The following is a 19,717-nucleotide window of genomic DNA, read 5'->3' as shown; positions in this document are numbered from 1 at the left end:
ATTCTTTTGTCATGAATTTAGCAAAAAGCCACAGACTTAGAAGAATTCAATTTACTTCTTCAAGTAGAAATAAACTTTAAGAGGCTTTATAATAGTCTTAAGTCATTTGTCTCCACTCTTTGGGGGGCCCGTATAAATGCCAAGCCCTGTGCTAAGTGTCCTATGGACATGATTACACATCAGTTAATCTTCACAGGAATACCAGAGGGTGAAATCATCAGTTCTGTCTTACAATGGCAACAGTGAATCTCAAAATGAGCAAAGTTCTAAGTTCCAAGTTCCCGCAGCTAGCAAGAGGCAGTGTTGACACAAAAGTCTACATCTGCCTGACTCTAGAGCTAGTGCTCTAGAGATCTAGTGATCTCTCCACCTTCAACATAGTTCTAGAAAGATTATAAGATAGCTCTCAGTTCAATTTCTTCATCATTTCAATAAGGGCTGTGCAGTTCAAGAGGTCAGGTAGGTGACTGGTACGAGGTCATATCATAGGATTAATGTGTCACTGGGCCAATGAAGCAAACAACTTGTTCCACTTGACTCTAGCGCTTGCCTACAGGAAGCAGTTAAGCTGAAGCATGAGTGGATGATGATATTTAGAGGTAGTCATGGTGACAAGGAAGGAGAACTCTATTGGTAGCGAAGCCACAGAGGTCCATGAATGCCAGAGCTGAGCTGATGAATTAGGAGCTACAGAGCTTGGGTTGGAAGCCTGGAGGTGCCACTTTTGTGGTCGTGGGTTCTGGGCTTACTTGACTGCTCCAAATCTTGGTTTCCTCATCTGTAAAGTGGGTATAATAAGATGTAACTGATGGGAAGGTATGAAGAGTGAGGTGAAGCAAAGATTAAATTAAGGGAAATTAAATTAAATTAAAATCTACCACACTTCCTGAAACACAACATGAACCTGAATGGCATCACTGGCAGAACTAAGTGAGGAAGTGAAGGTTCATGTCTGCACATGTGTTTGCAGATGGTGAGCCCGCAGGCTGTCATTTGCCAGTCAGGAGAGGCCCCTGGAGAAAAATGAGTCCCTATTCCCCAGTACATGGAGAAACAGAATGACCAAATTATCTCTTGGAAGTAAAACAGTCTATAACTCAGGGGTGCCTGGGTGGCTCGGTCGGTTAAGCATCCGACTTTTGGTTTTGGCTCAGGTCATGATCTCGGCAATTCCTGAGTTCAAGCCCTGCATCCGCTCCACACTGGCAGTGCAGACCCTGCTTGGGATTCTCTCTATCTGCCCCTCCCCTGGCTCGTGATCTGTCTCAAAACAAATAAAAATTTTTTAAAAATATTCTGTAACTCAGATGGCCTAGATATAGAAATTGCCACCTAGATTTTTTATCTATATTTTTGTGTAATAAGTTACCACAAACTGAGCAGCTTCAAACAGCACTCATTATATTACCATTTCCATGGGGCAGGAACCCATGGCTTAGCTAAATTCTCTGTTATGGTTTTACAAGACTGTCAGGTGTCAGCTAGGCATCAGCCAGGGCTGAGTCTCCATCTAAAGGCTCCACTGGGGAAGGGTCTGCTTCCCCTCTCAAACAGGCTGTTGGCAACATCATTTTGCTGAAGACCCTGGCATCTTGCTGTCTGTTGGCTAAAAGACCAGTCTCAGCTTCCTAGCGGCCACCCGCTATTCCTTGCAAAGTGGATTTCCCCAACGTGACTACTTTCTTCACGAAAAGGGAGAGTTTCCACGTGAATATGTAAATAAGATAGAGTCTGATAAAACACAACATAATCACAGGACAAACATGCTATATTTTTGTCGTATTCTATTGGTTAGAAGCAAGTCCCAATTCTTCCCCACACTCAAGGGGAGTGGAATACACAAAAGTATAAATACCAGGAGATGGGGATCACGGGGTGGAGGGTATCTTCAGTTCTACATACCACACAGAGCTTCTTGTAATCTTTAGCATTCAGATACCACGATCCTAATAATCTCCTCACCAGGACATGACCCTCTCTTGTCCTCTCCTTTCCAGAGAACGGAACACTACCTTCTCAGAAACCGAGCATGCAGCCTCCTCCCCAGCTTGCCTTTACCGGGCACACACTCAAACACCCCTATTTCAAGGTCTAGAGTGCTCTTAAGTTGTCCATTCTTTTCGATCTCTGATGTTTCCACCCTAGTCCAAGCATATGGAGGTCTGGGACATCACTGAGAAATGTAATTTCTGGAGTTTCTAGAGTTATTAGCTCTTGGTTGAAATTTACAGTTTAATTTCCTGCATAATAAATGCAAATGAGCTGCATGATCATTTTAGATATATTAGAAAATACAGTTAAGCATAAAGAAGTAGAAATCATGAAAATCACCCAAATATCTCTCCCTTAACTACTGCCATAACTCCAGAACAAATCTCTCCATAACCTCTCAAGCTACAACTGGAGTGATCTTCTCAAGAACACCTGGTTAGGGCACCCTCACATTGCCACCCCACACCCAGTCTTGCTCTTGGATAACAACCTAAATCTGAAACATGGTCCAGGAAGCTCTACCAAATCTGCCTGCCACCACCCCTCCACCCAGCCTTGTCTCACATCACCCTCTCTTATGGTCCATAAGGCCAATATTCCCTCTACCAATCCTTGGAACATGTTCCCATCACTTGTCCTTTATCCTTGCTAACGCCACAGCCTGAAATGCTCTGGGCCTTCCCTCCTCCTTCACATGTAGTTACTACCTCATCCTTCCAATCCTAGTTTAGTTTTCACCTCCTCAGGGAAGACTTCCTTGATGGCTAATCTAGGTCCATGTCCTTTATGGGTGTGTTTATCCTTTCCCCCCATTTTCTCATTGCACAATTTGATTCTTAATTATTCACTCAGTGATGTGATTATTTTATTAATCTCTGTCTCCTCCCTGCAGTCTGCAAACTCCAGAAAACAAGAAACCTTCATTTTGCATTATTCTTCCCCCCACCATTTAATAGTATTTGAATACAGAGCACCATCAAATATTTGTTGAGCCTTTTCCAAAAATTGGGCTCTGCTCTAGGAGCTTCATATACACTATTCATTCATCCAGAGATATTTATTGAGCACCAACTATGTGCTGGGATAAACTGATAAACCAAAGATTTTTGTGTTCAAAAGGGTTGAGGTAGCATGACAAAAAAAAAATAGCTAGTATACAATATTTTTGAGTAATACATTAAATTCGTATTCTAAAATGTGATAAATGCTAAGGGAAAAACAGAAAAAAGTAAAAACACGGTAAAGAGATCAGAAGTGCTGGGATGGGTTAAGATTTAAGAGACTGTCTGGGGGCGCCTGGGTGGCGCAGTCGGTTGAGCGTCCGACTTCAGCCAGATCACAATCTCGCGGTCCGTGAGTTCGAGCCCCGCGTCAGGCTCTGGGCTGATGGCTCAGAGCCTGGAGCCTGTTTCCGATTCTGTGTCTCCCTCTCTCTCTGCCCCTCCCCCGTTCATGCTCTGTCTCTCTCTGTCCCAAAAATAAATAAACGTTGAAAAAAAAAAAAAAAAGAGACTGTCTGGAGTAGGCCTCACGGAGGAGGCAATAGCTGAGACGTGAAAAGAAAGGAAGTTGCCGTATAAATATCAGAAGGCAGCACGTGCAGACACCCTGAATGACAACAGGCTGATTTGTTCAAGGACAAGCAAGTTGGACAAGGCTGCTGAAGCCAAAGAGGGTGAGAGAGGAGAGCTGCAGCTAACGGGAGGAACAGGGACCGTTCACACAGGGCCTGGAAAACACTGTAAACGCTTTCACTTCCCTCCAAGCGAAGCATTCCCTACAGGATTTTGAGCAAATGATCTAACATATTTTAAGGTTTCTCTGGCTACTCTACTTTTTTAAATGAAAATGAAAAAGGACTCTAGGGAAGCAAGAGTAGAAACCGGAGACAGACCAGAATAGAAACCAGTAGAAAGCTACAAGGAGCTTGCTCTACAAGGAGCAAACCAAACGCAGAAACAAACAAAAAGGATTACATGCCATGGCCAGAGTGGGATTTATCCCAAGAATGCAGGATTGGTTTAACATCTGAAAGTCAACCAGTGTAATAATCCACCATAGGAACAGAATAAAGGATAAAATCCACATTACTGTCTCAACAGACACGGAAAAAGCATTTGATAAAATCCATCACACTTTCATGATAAAAACATTCACCACATTAGGGATATGAGAGAACTTTCTCTACCTGATAAAGGGATCTACTTGAAACTCACAGCTAACATGATACACAGACAAAAAAAAGAATGAATACTTTTCCCCTGTGACCAGAAACAAGATAACGATGGCCATCGTCAGCCACCACCTCTGTCCAACACTGTACAGGAGGTCCTAGATGCAGCATTTAGGAATGAATGAATGAATGAATGAATGAATGGCATACAGACTAGAAAAGAGGAACTAAAACTATCTCCATTTACAGATGGCTCGGTTTTGTATAGATAAAGTCTGAAAGAATCCACCAAAAGACTATCAGAGCAAGTTCTGCAATGTGACCACAAGAAAAGATCACTATACAAAAGTCAATTGTATTTTGTATAATACACTAACAATGAGTAGTTCAGAAATGAAAATTTTAAAAAAGCAACCTCATGTATCATGGCAGCCAAAAGAATACAGTTCTCAGTAATAAAATTACAGAAGAGACCCAGGCTTTTACACTGAAAAAAAAAATAGAAAACATGGTTGAAAATAAAGTTTTTAATATTTACATAAATAGAAATTCTCTAAATTTCACCTGCCACCTAACTACTATTATGGACCTAAAACCAGTGCAAGCATGTACACTCCAGGCCTCCTTCTTCAGGGCACAGCCAGAGTGATCTCAAGAGGAACACGGATATGTTTTGAATTTAGAGCTAACAGGATTTCTTGACAGCTTCCTATGAGACGTAACAGTAGCTCAGTTATTTCTCACAACAATCCCCATTTTAAAGATGAAGGAACTAATCAAGGTACATTAACCTGTCTGAAGTAGCATTAGAAGGCAACAGGGCTGGGATTTGGCCTTGAGTTGGTCTGACCCAACATCTGAGCACTTAATGCCCCTGGGCCCTTAACCCCAACACTGGGCCCATAGAGCTTTCAGAAAGAAGGAAGAAAATGGTCAGAAAGAAAGAAGGAAGTGGTCCTAAGAATTTGCCCCTAAAGCCTCTCTAGAGCTGGCTGGGGGATGTGGGGGTGTAACAGCAGAAACAGAAAGTGGTGGTGGTTGTGGGGGGGTGGGTAGGAATTAGCTAAATAACAGGCGGATAAAGCAAGAGGACTTTTACAAGGGATAGAACATGTTGCCTGCAGAGCACAGGCACCCAGAATGCCATCTGGTACAGTCCCGGCCTCCTGCCTGGCTTGAAAGCGAGTAGCAGGATGGATAAAAGTACACACACACACACACACACACACACACACACGCACACATGAGAAGCTGAGTTACCAAGGAAAATGGATGGAAAATGGATCTTGCTAATCAGCATTTTCTTTTTTTTTTTAATGTTTATTTTGAGAGAGAGAGAGAGCAGGGGAGGGGCAGAGAGATAGGGAAAGAGAGAATCCCAAGCAGGCTCCACACTGTGAGCGTGGAGCCAGATGTGACGCTCGAACCCAGAACCCATGAACTGTGAGATCATGAACTGAGCCGAAGTCAGATGTTTAACTGACTGAGGTGCCCCTGATCACCATTTTCAAGGGAGAGAGGAGAAAATAAAAATGGAAACCAAGATGGCTCTAGCATCATGAAAGAAAAGAAAAACCCTGAACACATAGTGTAAAGGTTGAACTGATCCTGTGCCCAGCATGGAAACTGTCCCTCTTTCTCTGGAGGGTGGGGGTGGCGGAGAGGAAGAAAAAACAACCCCCACCTCCCAGCTCTGTCCAGATGCTGCCAAAGACAGTTTGTGGGAGCCATCATTCATCATGGGAAATTTTTATAGGAGAAATTGAAACACAGACCTCAGACTGGTGTGGTTAGTAATACTCAGCAGGAAGTGTGATGGAGGGGTGGCTACTGCCTGAGCCAGGGAACCAGGAGCTCAGCTCTGCAGCCAAGGCTGGGACAACCCCACCCCACCTGGTCTGTCAGAGGAGCAACTCTGCAAAGCAGAAATGGTTTGGAAGGACTTCTAAATTCAGGGGCAGGGGCAGCAGGATCAAGGACTTGGACACAAGCCTTTGAGACTCCCCAAGGCCAGGACGAGGAAGAGTAATGTCTGAGGAGGGGAAGAAGAAGGGTGGGGATTCCAATAAACTCTCACATACAGGGGACTCTTTCTCTACAGAGGGGTGTAACTCTCAAGTTGTTACTTAAAGCAAATATTACCTTTGGGCTTTCTTAAATTATTCATAAAGTAAAATATACACGGATATGTGACTCTAAGCCTATTCTGTAATGTGTGCGTGTGTGTGTGTGTGTGTGTGTATATATATATATATATATATGTAAATGTATAATGAGTACAGTATATAATCATACACATATATGCAAAATAAAATGTTACAGAATGTTTTGTTATATTGCTGTAGTAGATCAGTTGCTATATCACACATTTAGTCAAATTCCTGTGATTCAACCCATCTAGAAATATCTGGATGCAAAAAGGAAAGACCGGATCCCTATCTCATTGCATAGCACAGAGCAGGTACCCAATAGATATTTCCTGACCTCATGAATAAATAAAAACGTATCTGATTTTGGAGATCTGGTTTTGGATGGCTCAGTTGGTTAAGTGTCAGACTTCAGCTCAGGTCATGATCTCACAGAGAGAGCCTTTTCTCTCTGTCTCCCCCTACCCCACTTGCATTCTCTCTCTCTCAAAATAAACAAATAGGCTTAAAAAAATGTGTCTGATTTTTGCTCCGGCTAAAGGCCAGAGCAAAGACAAGCCTGACCATTCTGGCCTGTTTGGTTGAGGGATAACAGAGGGACCCCCAAGCTTGGTGCCATGACTTAGCACCCCCAGCACCAATACAACCAGCACTTTGAAAGGTGGTCATTCACAAAAAAGACAAATATTGTATGATTCTTTCCACTTATATGAGCTAACTATTATAGGCAAATTCATAACCAGACTCAAGGCAATCTGGGGCCGGTGGGGAGGAGAATGAGGGCTATTCCTTAATGGTTACAGAGTTTTATTTGGGGTACCAAAAAAGTTTTAAAAATTGATAGTGGTAATGGTTGCACAACATCAGGAATATAATTAAGGCCACTCAATCATACACTGTAAAATGGTTAAAATGGTAAATTATATGTGGTGTGCATTTTACTACAAAAAAAGTTGTCATTGGATCTGATGAGTCCTCTCTTCAAAAAACCAACTTAGGTCTTTTAGGAAAGAAGGGGTAAGAGGGCAATGGCCTGCAAAGTGCTCCCTCTCTTGACAGGACATGGGAATAGCACCAGAAAAGTTCACCAGTCACCCAGCCAGTGATTCTCCAGCTGGAGTGAGATCAGAACCCTCTTGAAGGGCTCGTGAAAACAGGGTGGTGGGCCTGCCCCCAGAATTTCTGCCTTAGGAGGTCCCGGTTGGCAGCCTCAGAAATTGCACTTGTAACAATTTCTCAGGTGCCACTGATGCTGGTGGTCTCCAGATCACACTTGTAAACCACAGACCCAAGTAGCGGATGCTCAGTAGACTTGGTGGAGAGGAGTCCTCCTGGGACATGATTCTTTCCTGCAAAATTCTCAAGACCCTCAGTGATGTCTCCTAGCGGTGCCATGATTGCTGGACCTCAAGGCAAAGACTCCATAAACATCCCTCTCTCTGAACTAAAATTACAGACTATCACCTGAAAAGAGATCCATGAGTTTTCAGAGACTCTTTCCAAACTAGAGTCTGAGGTTCCAGACAACAGAAGCCATTATTCATTTTTGTCTGTCTCCAAGCCTTACCATGACTTGGCACTCATTTCTCAACTGACAGGATTAATGCCTGGGATTCCCAACATCCTTGGAGTATTGAATCTCTTCTAGAAATCAGGGGCTTCAGTAAAATTCAGATGATAGGGGCAATCCCACTTCTTTAAATGTTTATTTCTTTTGAGAGAGAAAGAGAGAGAGAGAGAGAGAGAGAGAGAGGGAGAGGGGGAGAGTCGGTTAAAGGGGGAAAGAGAGAATCCCAAGCAGGCTTCGTGCTGTTAGCGCAAGCCCGATATGGGGCTTGATCCCACAAACCATGAGATCATGACCTGAGAGTCAGACATGTAACCAACTAAGCCACCTAAGTTCCCCAACCCCACTTCTTTAAAGGACTGGCTTTATTGTCAACAAATCCAACATTACTTATAATCTTCCAGAGAACTCAAGACACATAGTGCTACTTGAAATTCCCCTCCACACATCATGGTCTGGCATTTTGCCACAGGTTTAGACAAGCAATGGGAGGATTCTCATTCTCTAAAAAGCTTTCCCTCCCTTTGCCTTTTCCCATCTAACAAACTCCTCCCTACATCCCAACAATCCAGCTCAAGTTCCAGCCCCTGTTACCTCAGTTCCAACTTCTGGAAAGTTCTTCCTCTGAGTTTCCATCACAGTTTCTACTTTCTCTTACCACAGCATTTTTACAGTAACACAGACATGATCTACTTGTATATTTAACTCCATATTTGGCTAGAAGTTCTCTGAAGACAGAAACTGTATTATGATCTTTGAAGTCTGAGCACCTGCTCCATAGTAGTTTTTTAAATATGTTTTTTTTAATGTTTATTTATTTATTTTTGAGAGAGTAGGGGAGGAGGAGAGAGGGAGAGAATCCCAAGCAGGCTCCATGCTTTCAGTGCAGAGCCCAAAATAGGGTTTAAACTCACGAACTGTGAGATCATGACCTGAGCCAAAATCAAGAGTCAGACACTTAAGTGACTGAGACACCCAGGCGCCCCCATAGTAATTTTTAAATACAGGCTTGGTGTCTGAATAAATTAATAAGTGAATAGGTGGCAAAAGTCTTCTGCTAAACTTAAATGTACCTTAATCTTAACCCCACATTACCTCTAGAAACCACATAAAATAAGGGTCACAAAGAACTTTTTTTTTTTTTAATTTTTTTTTTAACATTTATTTATTTTTGGGACAGAGAGAGACAGAGCATGAATGGGGGAGGGGCAGAGAGAGAGGGAGACACAGAATTGGAAACAGGCTCCAGGCTCTGAGCCATCAGCCCAGAGCCCGACGCGGGGCTCGAACTCACGGACCGCGAGATCGTGACCTGGCTGAAGTCGGATGCTTAACCGACTGCGCCACCCAGGCGCCCCAAGAACTTTTTTTTTTTAAGACTATCAGGAGTGAGTTGGAATATGGGAGGAGGGCAAGGGGGCAAGGAAGGCACTGACTGGGTAAGGGGGAATGACAATGGGCAGGCTGCTCAGCTCTGCTGAGAAGGGGGTGTGGCATCATGATTCTTCAAGGTAAGTCAACAAGCTTGTAGTAAAGCCAGAGCTGGTAGCAGCCAGAGCTACTGGTGGAGTCCACCTGCTTTGTTTCAGACTCTCTCTAGAGAGCTTGGATATTTTCCCAGACCCCTCACCCACTGTAAGCCTCATCCTTCAATCTTCATCCAGAAGTACCATGAAGAATTTGATGGCTTTGCCTAGATTGCAAGGTGAAGGAATTTTTTCCTCTGTTTACAGTTCTGTTTCTATTCCATTTGGAATTCCTGAATTACTCATAACCACTGTACCATAAACAAGTCTTTGCCTATGGGATGTATGGGTGGATAGACAGACAGATGGATGGATGGATGCAAAGGTGGCACAAGAGATACGAGCTTCTCGTTCAAAGTAAAACTCTTAATGAGTTCACTTCCCTTCCTCCCAAAACCCCATTAATTTCATTGTGGAAATGCAAAACAAATAATTTCATAACAGTGGAGGTAATGGGAGGGGGAAGTCATAAGCCAACCAAAGATTCTAACAAATTTTGGGAGACAAATAGAAAGTCTACTGACAAATGAAGCAAAGGGAAGGAAGCCACAGCCCAGAAATAGCTGTAATGGGACAGCAGATGGGGCTGAAGGGGTCTTTCAATGTAGGGGGCAATCTCTCAATCAGAAACCCAGAAAGGCTGTGGGTCAAAATTCTACCCAACCCCCCACTCTCATCTGAAAAACAGTTTCTTATTCTTGAGTAATATACAAAAACCTCACAAAGGAAAACAATATTCAGATTGCTAGTTCTGGAATCAATATCTTAAGAAACTCTTCTGAAAATATTTTCAACCCTAAATTATTACTTAAAAGACAAGTTTTGTATATATCTCAGGTAAGATGGTACACTGTGACTTTCAAGTACAAGAAAAACATTTTTTTTTCATTATGTGCAGCTCTCAGACTCTTGAGAATGTGTTGTGCCTATATTGGCAAACACAGATCTACATCATGAAATATTTTGATTCTCATAGCCATGGATGAACTTCCCACTTTTTTTATTTCCCTCAGCCTCTCAGAGCCTTTTGAGGTGATTATTAAATAGTAATTTATGCCCTTGCCCTCAGACCCTTATGTAATCTTTATCCTCTCCAGGGAAAGGATGAACCCTGGTAACTCTCACAACACCTAGCACCCAGGCTTTGCATGTGGTTGGTCTCCATGGATGCTATCCAAATGAAAGCTTCCCACAGCTTCCAGATGGTAGGGAATAAGGACATTGAACTTTTGCTATTTTAAGGATGATAAAATGTTACCCCCAACATAAAAGGTTCTTCTGAAAGTGGATTGTCAGTCACTGGAATCCACTGAGTGTTCACAATGTGGCAGGCTCCATGCCAAGTCCTTACTTACTTGTTTCAAATCTTTTACAACAGATCTGAGGTTGTCCCATCTTATTATGAAGAAACTACAATTGGGGAGATTAATAAAACCTTCTCAGAGCAGATACTTAAACCCAGGTCTTCTGATTCCAAGTATAGTGCTGGTTCTACAGCACAATGTCTTTCTTCTAAGAAACTGATTGAGAAAGAAAAGCAGAGAAAAGGAAGAGGTGAGGAAACAGGGCCACATGAAAGTGCCCCTACCCCCATGTCCAACACAGAGTTTAGTCTGTCGAACTTTTGTAATGGAGTTAAATTGATGGTCTCAAATTGGCCTTCTTTGTCTTCAGGCACCTCCCCCTACATGTGTCCAGGACTATCTGTTCTTGCATTACAAATACCCTTAGACGAGAAGGAGCTTCCAACTCTCTTGGACCCATGCAACATACTAAAGTAGCTGATAAGACAGATTCAAAGTTCTAAAGCTCCACATAAATGCATTTCAGCAAAAAAAGGATGCCACAAATTCCTAAGGTGGCCTGAGAGTTGGACACATTCCACATTTGCATATAAGAATTTTGATATTCTCTAACAATCTGTAACACTGCTCCTCTCCATTGCTTTTCTACCCCTCCCTCCAGCCATGATGTTTCTTTGGTGGTACCTGATGTACATCATGGGTTTGGAGATGAAGACTAGCTGCCATCACCTGATCCCTGGACAAAGCTTTCCCAGTGAACATGGACACAATACATTTTCTGCATACTGTGAAAAAAAAAAAGGGTCTGCCAACCCACTGAGTCACAATGTTATGTGACAGCATCATCTTTGTGGACTGAAAGATTTCTAAAAGTCATTTTCTATTTAAGGCAGCTCCTATTCTGTGGTCAAGCAACTCAAATGTGGGCAGTAGGAAACTATGTGTGCTTGTTAGTTATATCCAGATTAGAAGACCAGAATGATGATAGGCACATGATGTCTTTAATCAACACCCTGCCCAAGATAGCCTTCCTGACTATGAGAGCACCCTCTACTTAAGGGTGACGTTTTGTGGTGACCCTTCTCTATGGAGAAGAGAGGAAAAGATTTGGAAAATATAATATCCTACACAGAATTCTCCATATCTTTGCTAGGTCTTGGTTGACCCATTGACAAATCTACAGTAGTTCTAGGACACCTGTAGACTGGACTATTCCTATGTATTATCAAAATTGTGTTAGCCAAGTAGAGTGTGATGTTAATAATAGATATGCATTTTACCACATATAAGTATTCACACAGGCTAAATAATGCAAAACATACCTAATATGCTTTTGATTATCAGTATATTAGCAGCTATGTAATTATATTTTTTACACCATTATTATATGCCGTGCACTTAAAATACATGAAAGTGCATTATAAGTGGATGGGAGTTTGAATAAGAAGGCTACACTTTTTTCCAATTTAATGAATTCCTGATTCTTTACAGCAAAACCATGATGAAAATTAATGAAAATCCCAGTGGCTATTATTCTAGCAGAAGAATATGATGGAAGTAAGAAATGCTATAAAATTACCACCTTTAAACAATGAACCATAGGGGGTATCTCCCCCTCCAGGGTCTGCAGTTTGAGTAATTGGTAAGTCACCCTTGTCTAGAAAGACACCATAGATGACTTATATGAGGCACAAAGGATTGAGTGGACTTGGTAAAGATATTTTTTCTTATAATTTTTTGAAATTGAGAGAAGTTTCATTTTAAAAAAATTTAAGTCTCTGATCCATCAAGTTAAGAACTCCAGCTCTTTTGCTTTTCCTCTACTTCTCTGTGCTGTGACCTAAAATAAATCCAAGCCAAATGAGGCCTTAAAAATGAAGAAATGAAAAATTAAATTGTGAGACAGACCTTCCAAAGTACTGCATCTGTCCTTCAAACAACTGGGCCAACAAATGGAAATAGTGTAAAACAATGAACAGCATTCATCTGGGACCTAGATTTACAGAATAATCTAATCTTTCCGTTGGAAATCAATCCAGGCCCCAAGGGAAGGTCATCCTTGTCTACAATAAACACAACCATTATCTTGGCTTTTGCAAACCAGGCAGTTGTGTCAACCCCCAGGCATATAAGAATCATCCATGTTTATTTTAACAACCCCAACTGATAGGACTAAATGGGTTTAAAGATTAAATGCCTTTCTAGGGTGGGTTTCCTACATTTGCAGAGAGTTTTTTGCTAAATAAAATTAGGTTCAAAAAAACATAAATCATGAGAACTAATTTTCCTCGTAAACAACAGGAAAATGTTTAAGCCTTTTCTAGGGAGGCCAGAATCTTTTATGTTGCCAGAAGCCTGCCTATAAATTCATTAGTCAGATTTACTCTATTGGAGCCATGTAGCTTAGAGAAAAGTTCATCTAAGATGGAATAAGTCAGCTGCTGAGGAATGTCACAATTTCCATAACAGTACAATGTCATGCATGAAAGAACAAAGTGCTTGGGTCCCTAAAGAATGGGAAGTTAGCACTTTTGATAAAGCAGGAATCAGATGATGACCGTCCAGCACATGGTCATTCATTAGTGCCCTCTGCCATCATGTCCTTTGGGTACCATCAGCCAACTACATTCTGCTGTGGTCAAATGTCATGAGAGTCTCAAGAAGTGCAATCTTCTTTTGGGACAACAGACAGAACGAGAGGGAACCTATAATGTTACAATCAGCAGGTCCAAAAGGCTATTGTGCTGAATACAAATCCCAGCAAATATCCTGTGTTCAAATAAGCATGCAAGCCACTTCGCACAACATCCTTCCATACTGAGATAGTTGAACAAATTATGATACATCTGCATGATATACCTATGCAACTCTTACAAGGAATGGATAGGCCTATGTATTTTTGATGAGTAATAATAAACAACCTGAATAACAGTAAGTAACATGTCAATATTAAAAAGTAAAAAGTGGGGCGCCTGGGTGGCGTAGTCGGTTAAGCGTCCGACTTCAGCCAGGTCACGATCTCGCGGTCCGTGAGTTCGAGCCCCGCGTCGGGCTCTGGGCTGATGGCTCAGAGCCTGGAGCCTGTTTCCGATTCTGTGTCTCCCTCTCTCTCTGCCCCTCCCCCGTTCATGCTCTGTCTCTCTCTGTCCCAAAAAAAAAAATAAATAAAAAAACGTTGAAAAAAAAAAAAAAAATTTTTAAAAAGTAAAAAGTGCGGGTGTCTGGGTGGCTCAGTCGGTTAAGCATCCAACTTCGGCTCAGGTCATGATTTCACGGTTCATGGGTTTGAGCCCCGCATCAGGCTCTGTGCTGACAGCTTGGAGCCTGGAGGCTGCTTCAGATTCTGTGTCTCCCTTTCTCTCTGTCCCTCTCCCATTCACACTCTGCCTCTCTCTCCCTCTCTCTCTCTCCCTCTCTCTCTCTCTCTCTCTCAAAAATAAACATTTTTTTAATTTAAATAAAAAGTAAACAAGAAAGCATGCATGTGCAATGAATGATATATGCACATATGTACATATGAACATATAGGGACATTTGGCAAGCATTAAAAAGAATAGGAACTTATGCCACAAATTGTATTTAGCAGCAATCTCCAGGGAATGGAATTGGTATAGAAAAAGGAGCATTTGTAATTTTTCTAAACACTGCATTATAGGGACACCTGGGTGGCTCAGTCGGTTGAGTGTCCAACTTAGGCTCAGATCATGATTTCACAGTTCTTTTTTTTTTTTTTATTTTTTTTAACGTTTATTTATTTTTGAGACAGAGAGAGACAGAGCATGAATGGGGGAGGGTCACAGAGAGAGGGAGACACAGAATCTGAAACAGGCTCCAGGCTCTGAGCTGTCAGCACAGAGCCCGACGCGGGGCTCAAACCCACGGACCGTGAGATCATGACCTGAGCCGAAGTCAGATGCTTAACCGACCGAGCCACCCAGGCGCCCCATGATTTCACAGTTCTTGAGTTCGAGCCCCGCATCAGGCTCTGTGCTGACAGCTCAGAGCCTGGAGCCTGCTTCAGATTCTGTGTCTCCCTATCTCTCTGCCCCTTCCTCACTCATGCTCTGTCTCTCTCTGTCTCTCAAAAATGAATAAACATTTAAAAAAATTATAAAAAAAACTGCATTATATTAATTTCCTATTAATTTCAGCTTGAGCTGCCATGACAAAATACTACAGACCGGATCACTTAAACAGCATAAATTAATTTTCTAACAGTTCAGGAGACTAGAAGTCTGAGATCAAGGTCCAGCAGGGTTGGTTTCTGGTGAGATCTCTCTTCCTGGCTTGCAGATGGCTGCCTTTGCACACTGCCTTCATCTGGCTTTTCTTGGGTGTACACTCTCTCTCTTTCTCTCTCTCATTCTTCTTATAAGGCTACCAGTCTTACCAGATTGGAGCCCTATCCTTATGACCTCACTTAACCTTAATTACTTCCTGAAGACTCTATCCCCAAGAACAGTCAGTTGCATTAGAGTTAGGGCTTCAACATATCAATTTTGGGAGGGAAACAATTCTGTAAATGTGTCTTTAATGGACATTATTAGCAGCCTGCCCAGCATTTATCTCCTTCCAAATGGAAACTCTATTTTGTGCAGGTATCTACTTATCCCATGTGTAGCCAGGTGCTTAAGGAAGGGCTCATCCATCCTTGCTATGGATTAGTTTAGCAATAAGGCTAAGACCCAATTCTAGCCAAAGACATGTGAGAAATAGTCTACTGAGGGATTCTAGAACAAGTCTCTTATCTCCTAAGAAAAAGCCCTGGGAAGCAATGGTCACTCCTCTTCTTAAGGATATAGCCATTCTCAATTTGAGGCCTGTACCTGCTTCAGCCATTCTGTTACCAATCTGAGTATAAAGTCAATACCGAATATGGCAGAGGCAAAGAAGGGAAAACCTAACCTCTTAATGCTGTCACTGACTCACAGGATCAACTATCCCACAGCTGACCTTCCCAGTCACACGAAGCAATAAAATTTCTCATTGCTCAGATCATTATAAGTCAGGGTTTGTTCTGTGGCCTGGTCAAAATCATCATAAATGATGCAATTTGTAAGAAATGCTTAAAATGAATCTTTTTAAAGATTTTTTTATAAATCACTTTCCTAGAAATTTACAACATGTATTAGCATACTAAAGACTGACAAATCTGTTTTAAAAATCCTATTGTGGCTGAACCAGAGCTCCCCAAATTTATTTGATAATGGGATCCTTTTATGTTCCCTTCAGCAAGCCCTAATATCATCAACAAAAGGAAATAGTTGTTGAAAGACACCCCCAGGGCACAGCTGGGATAGACTGGGCAACATGGGGAAATGAAGGAGCCTGAACTGAAGGAACTAGCAGCAAAGGTTCCCTAAGGAAGGAAACTCTTGAGGGACTTTTAAAATCTGGGATGTCCAATATCTTTTTTTTTTTTTTTTTTTTTTTTTTTTACTATGCTGCCCTTTGGTTTCAATACCATCACAAACATCTTTGGTCCCAAGTCTTCGTTAAGTCTGCCATGCAGACATTTACTGGTGAATACTGAGAGCAAAAAGATACTCCATTTCCCATATTTCACTTTAATCCCAAGGACATGGAATCCCAGCAAGCCAGATGATTTTCAGACTTTCAACAATCTGTCTATGTAATGCTACACACACACACACACACACACCCACACACACACACACGTATATATGTTTCCTAGGTATCATTTGGGTGGGGGCATTACATTTGGGACTCATTATCCCATGAATCTGATGAACTAAACAATGTTAAATATGTAGTAAATACAAATAAAAACTAGGTAAACCGTATGAAAAATAGGCAATGCAACATAACCTCACCTTCAGAGCTGTCACAGAGAAGGGCATATTTGTAAACGGGCGTCTCGTTTGGTGCAGGATGACCACAGGCAAATTCAACCAATCAGAAATCTGAAATATCCCAGCCAAAAGCCCTTCACCAAGGTGCCTTTCAACTACCAGTTATCATTACGAGGATTTTATAAATATTTGTGGGATGTTATGATTAACATGTCTTTCCCTCTTAATTTATAAAACCTATGAGGACAGGGACCATATCTATTTTACTTACCATCCCATCCCCAGTGCCTACACAGTACCCCACCTATAGTAAACTCTTAATAAATATGTGATAAAAGAATGAATCCATCAGTGAATAAGGCATTTAATAACACTCACAGATCAACTGAAGAAGTGAATCACTCATGCTTAGTGACTGTAATAAAGAATAAATATATGCCCATCATAAAATAATGTCTACAAGTAGAAGAGAACATGTCAAAGACAGTATATTTGTATCAGGTTCTCCAGAAAGACTTATTTGACAAATTATGGAAATGCGTATCTTTCCTTATATATGTCTGTTGCCTAAAACTTGGTAACTTAATCCTTTTGTGCATATTTTGATGGGGTTAGGAGCATTATTAAATCATATAGCAGAACTGGGGGGGCTCTGGCACTCCCTTTGGAATGAAGGGCTGCCTGTTCTGTGCCCAAGTAATGGCACATCCTCCCCTCCTACTAACTATCCGACATGGGATCAGAAATTTGTTCCATAATTCATCGTGTCTCTTGAGTTATCACAAAGGTTATCATAGGTTAATTAGTTGTAAAACTGGTTAATGTTTCAGGAGGTTGGATCTTCCAGTATACAGGGACATAGACACGGAGAGCTTTGTTTTCCAGAATGCTTTACTTCTAAAACCACTAATGCAGAAATCCACAAATACATTACATTGAACAATATTTTTTTTCAGACACTGAAAGCAATGCTATAATCTGGCAGGGGCACGTGGGGAGCAGAAGGAGGATGTAGGAGAAATGTAGGAGAAAGACCCCAAGACTATGGCCAAGTAGACATTGCACGCCATTAGTATGTATCACTCTTTTTTTGAAAATGCCGCAGCGCAGACCCAGACAGTTTGACAAATGAGTAGGATCATGGAGAACACTGAGGAAGATGATTAAGGGAGTGGAATAATTGATATATGAGGAGAGAGGCTTTTGAAAAATCTAATTATGAAGAGACCCAAATGATGAGTTTGCTGAGAAAGTGCAGATGTACTTCTGCTTTGCACTTGGAAGTAAACCCCAGAGCAGGTTAGGAACCAAAGGACTTGTTCCAACAGGACGTGGGTAGGAGTGAAAGGAAGAAATAAAAAATGGGAAAGTCAAGACCCAGTGTCAGGACAAAAGTCTTCACAGGAGAATGTGTTATTCTGTACAGATCTTCCCCCATGGCTGTCTGTTCTCCCCATAGAGGATTACTGCAGACCCCAGTTTCTGTCTGTAATGCCCCTCACGTGGCCTGACTGGGCAGCCAGAAGGGTCCTGTCATTTCCAATTAGGATGACTGTTTAATGTGAACAGCTTTGTGTTTAGAAGGGGGGATGTTTAGAAAATGTAGAAAATATTCCTAAATGAATAGGTCTTGAACAACCTTCAGAATCTGGCTAAAAGGGTGACTTAACTGAGAGGGGTACTCACAGCCCCATTCTTTACAGTCTGGACTTTACCACTGTCTGAAACAGCCCAGACCCTGATTCTGATGTCCAACTATGTCTCTGTGTTGTCAAGGTTTTCCAGCACCTCGAATGAGACTTGTGGAGCCAGCCACCTGCTCTGTGCCTACATGCAAGTCTTGAGCACCTCATGTGTACCATTAAGCAAAACCTACTCAGAATGAAGAAGTGGCTCCATCTCAAGTGAACTATGGAGTCAAGATCAGAAAGAGCCAAGAGGGGCCAGAGTGACACTTTCCATTTGCCACCTTCTAATTTGGAAAAAATGGTTACATGGCTCTGTCGCAGCATTCTGAACTCCAGTGGAATGAAGCAATCTTCACCTAATAGATCCTCTCCCATTCCTATGATGGTATTCCTTGGCCCCGTTTCTGTGCTTACACTCTGCCAAATCCATGATTCCTTCCTCTGGTCACCTCCTCTGTTGGAAAAGGAATGATTTGGGGAAGTTGGACAATAATAACGGACCAATTCACCTGCCTCTCAGTGACATTTCTAAATAGAGTCAGGGAAAGTATTCCCATCTGGGATGAAAGGGTTCCCAAAGGTTGCTTAATCAACCATCACAGTAGCTGGTATAATCAAATTTACAAATAAATCAAGATGATATTATTTCTGTCTTCAGAATTATTTATCTTTCCAAAAAAAATGAATTAGGTTTTTTATAAGAATTTTAAAGTATTTTTTAGCAATGAAAATGTGAAAAAAATTAAGCATAAAATAAATGTATTTATGGTATTTATCATGCCTGTTCTCAATTAGACAGGTAGGCTTTTTACAAAGATGGTACTAAAAACAAAGAAGGAAGCCCCTTCACTTCCAAAAGCCAAGGCCAAAGAAAAGGCGTTGAAAGCCAAGAAAGTGAAGCTGAAAGGCCTCAGCCAGAGAAAAAAGATCAGCAGGTCACCTGCCTTCCAATAGCCTAAGACACTACAGCTCTGATGGCAGCCCAAATATCCTTAGAAAAGCACATTAGAGGAAACAAGTCTGACCACTATGCCGTCATCAAACCCCCCAACCACCAAGTCAGAAGTGAAGAAGATAGAAGTCAACAGCACACATGTGTCCATTGTGGATATCAAGGCCAACAAGATCAAATAGGCTGTGAAAAAGCTGTATGACACTGATGTGGCCAAGGTCAACACCCTGATAAGACTCCTAATGATGATGCTTTAGATGTTGCCAACAAAATTGAGATCATCTAAACTGAGTGCAGCTAATTCTAAAGATAAATTTTTCAACATAAAAAAAAAATAGGATGGAATGGATGGGTGAACCAACAGATTGCTAAACAAGATGATGTATGTGTACTATTGATCATACTATACGCACTATTTTATAACTCGCATCTGCATTTTCACCTAATATTATGCTTTCAAACATTTTCCTAAAATACGTTTTAATGGCCACATAATATTTGGTGTTATGCATATACTGTTACCCGTTCATCAGTACTTTACAGTTCAGTTTGTAA

At 41.6% G+C, this 19,717-nt stretch overlaps 1 protein-coding gene and 1 long non-coding RNA gene across 3 annotated transcripts in view; one reads left to right on the top strand and one right to left on the bottom strand.

Moving 5' to 3' along the window:
* The window catches only part of AGBL1 (AGBL carboxypeptidase 1), an 862,602-nt gene that overhangs the window by 736,430 nt on the left and 106,455 nt on the right, over nucleotides 1-19,717 (bottom strand). The window lies entirely within an intron of this gene.
* On the top strand, nucleotides 278-18,855 carry LOC147580438 (uncharacterized). The gene is made up of 3 exons (XR_015252907.1): nucleotides 278-459; nucleotides 12,201-12,351; nucleotides 18,299-18,855. It is a non-coding gene; the product is annotated as an uncharacterized LOC147580438 (long non-coding RNA).

The sequence above is a fragment of the Puma concolor genome, chromosome B3, assembly GCF_028749965.1.
Source record: "Puma concolor isolate L17-30 chromosome B3, mPumCon1.1.hap2, whole genome shotgun sequence".
NCBI lineage: Eukaryota > Metazoa > Chordata > Mammalia > Carnivora > Felidae > Puma > Puma concolor.
This window is presented reverse-complemented; position numbering and strand designations above follow the sequence as displayed.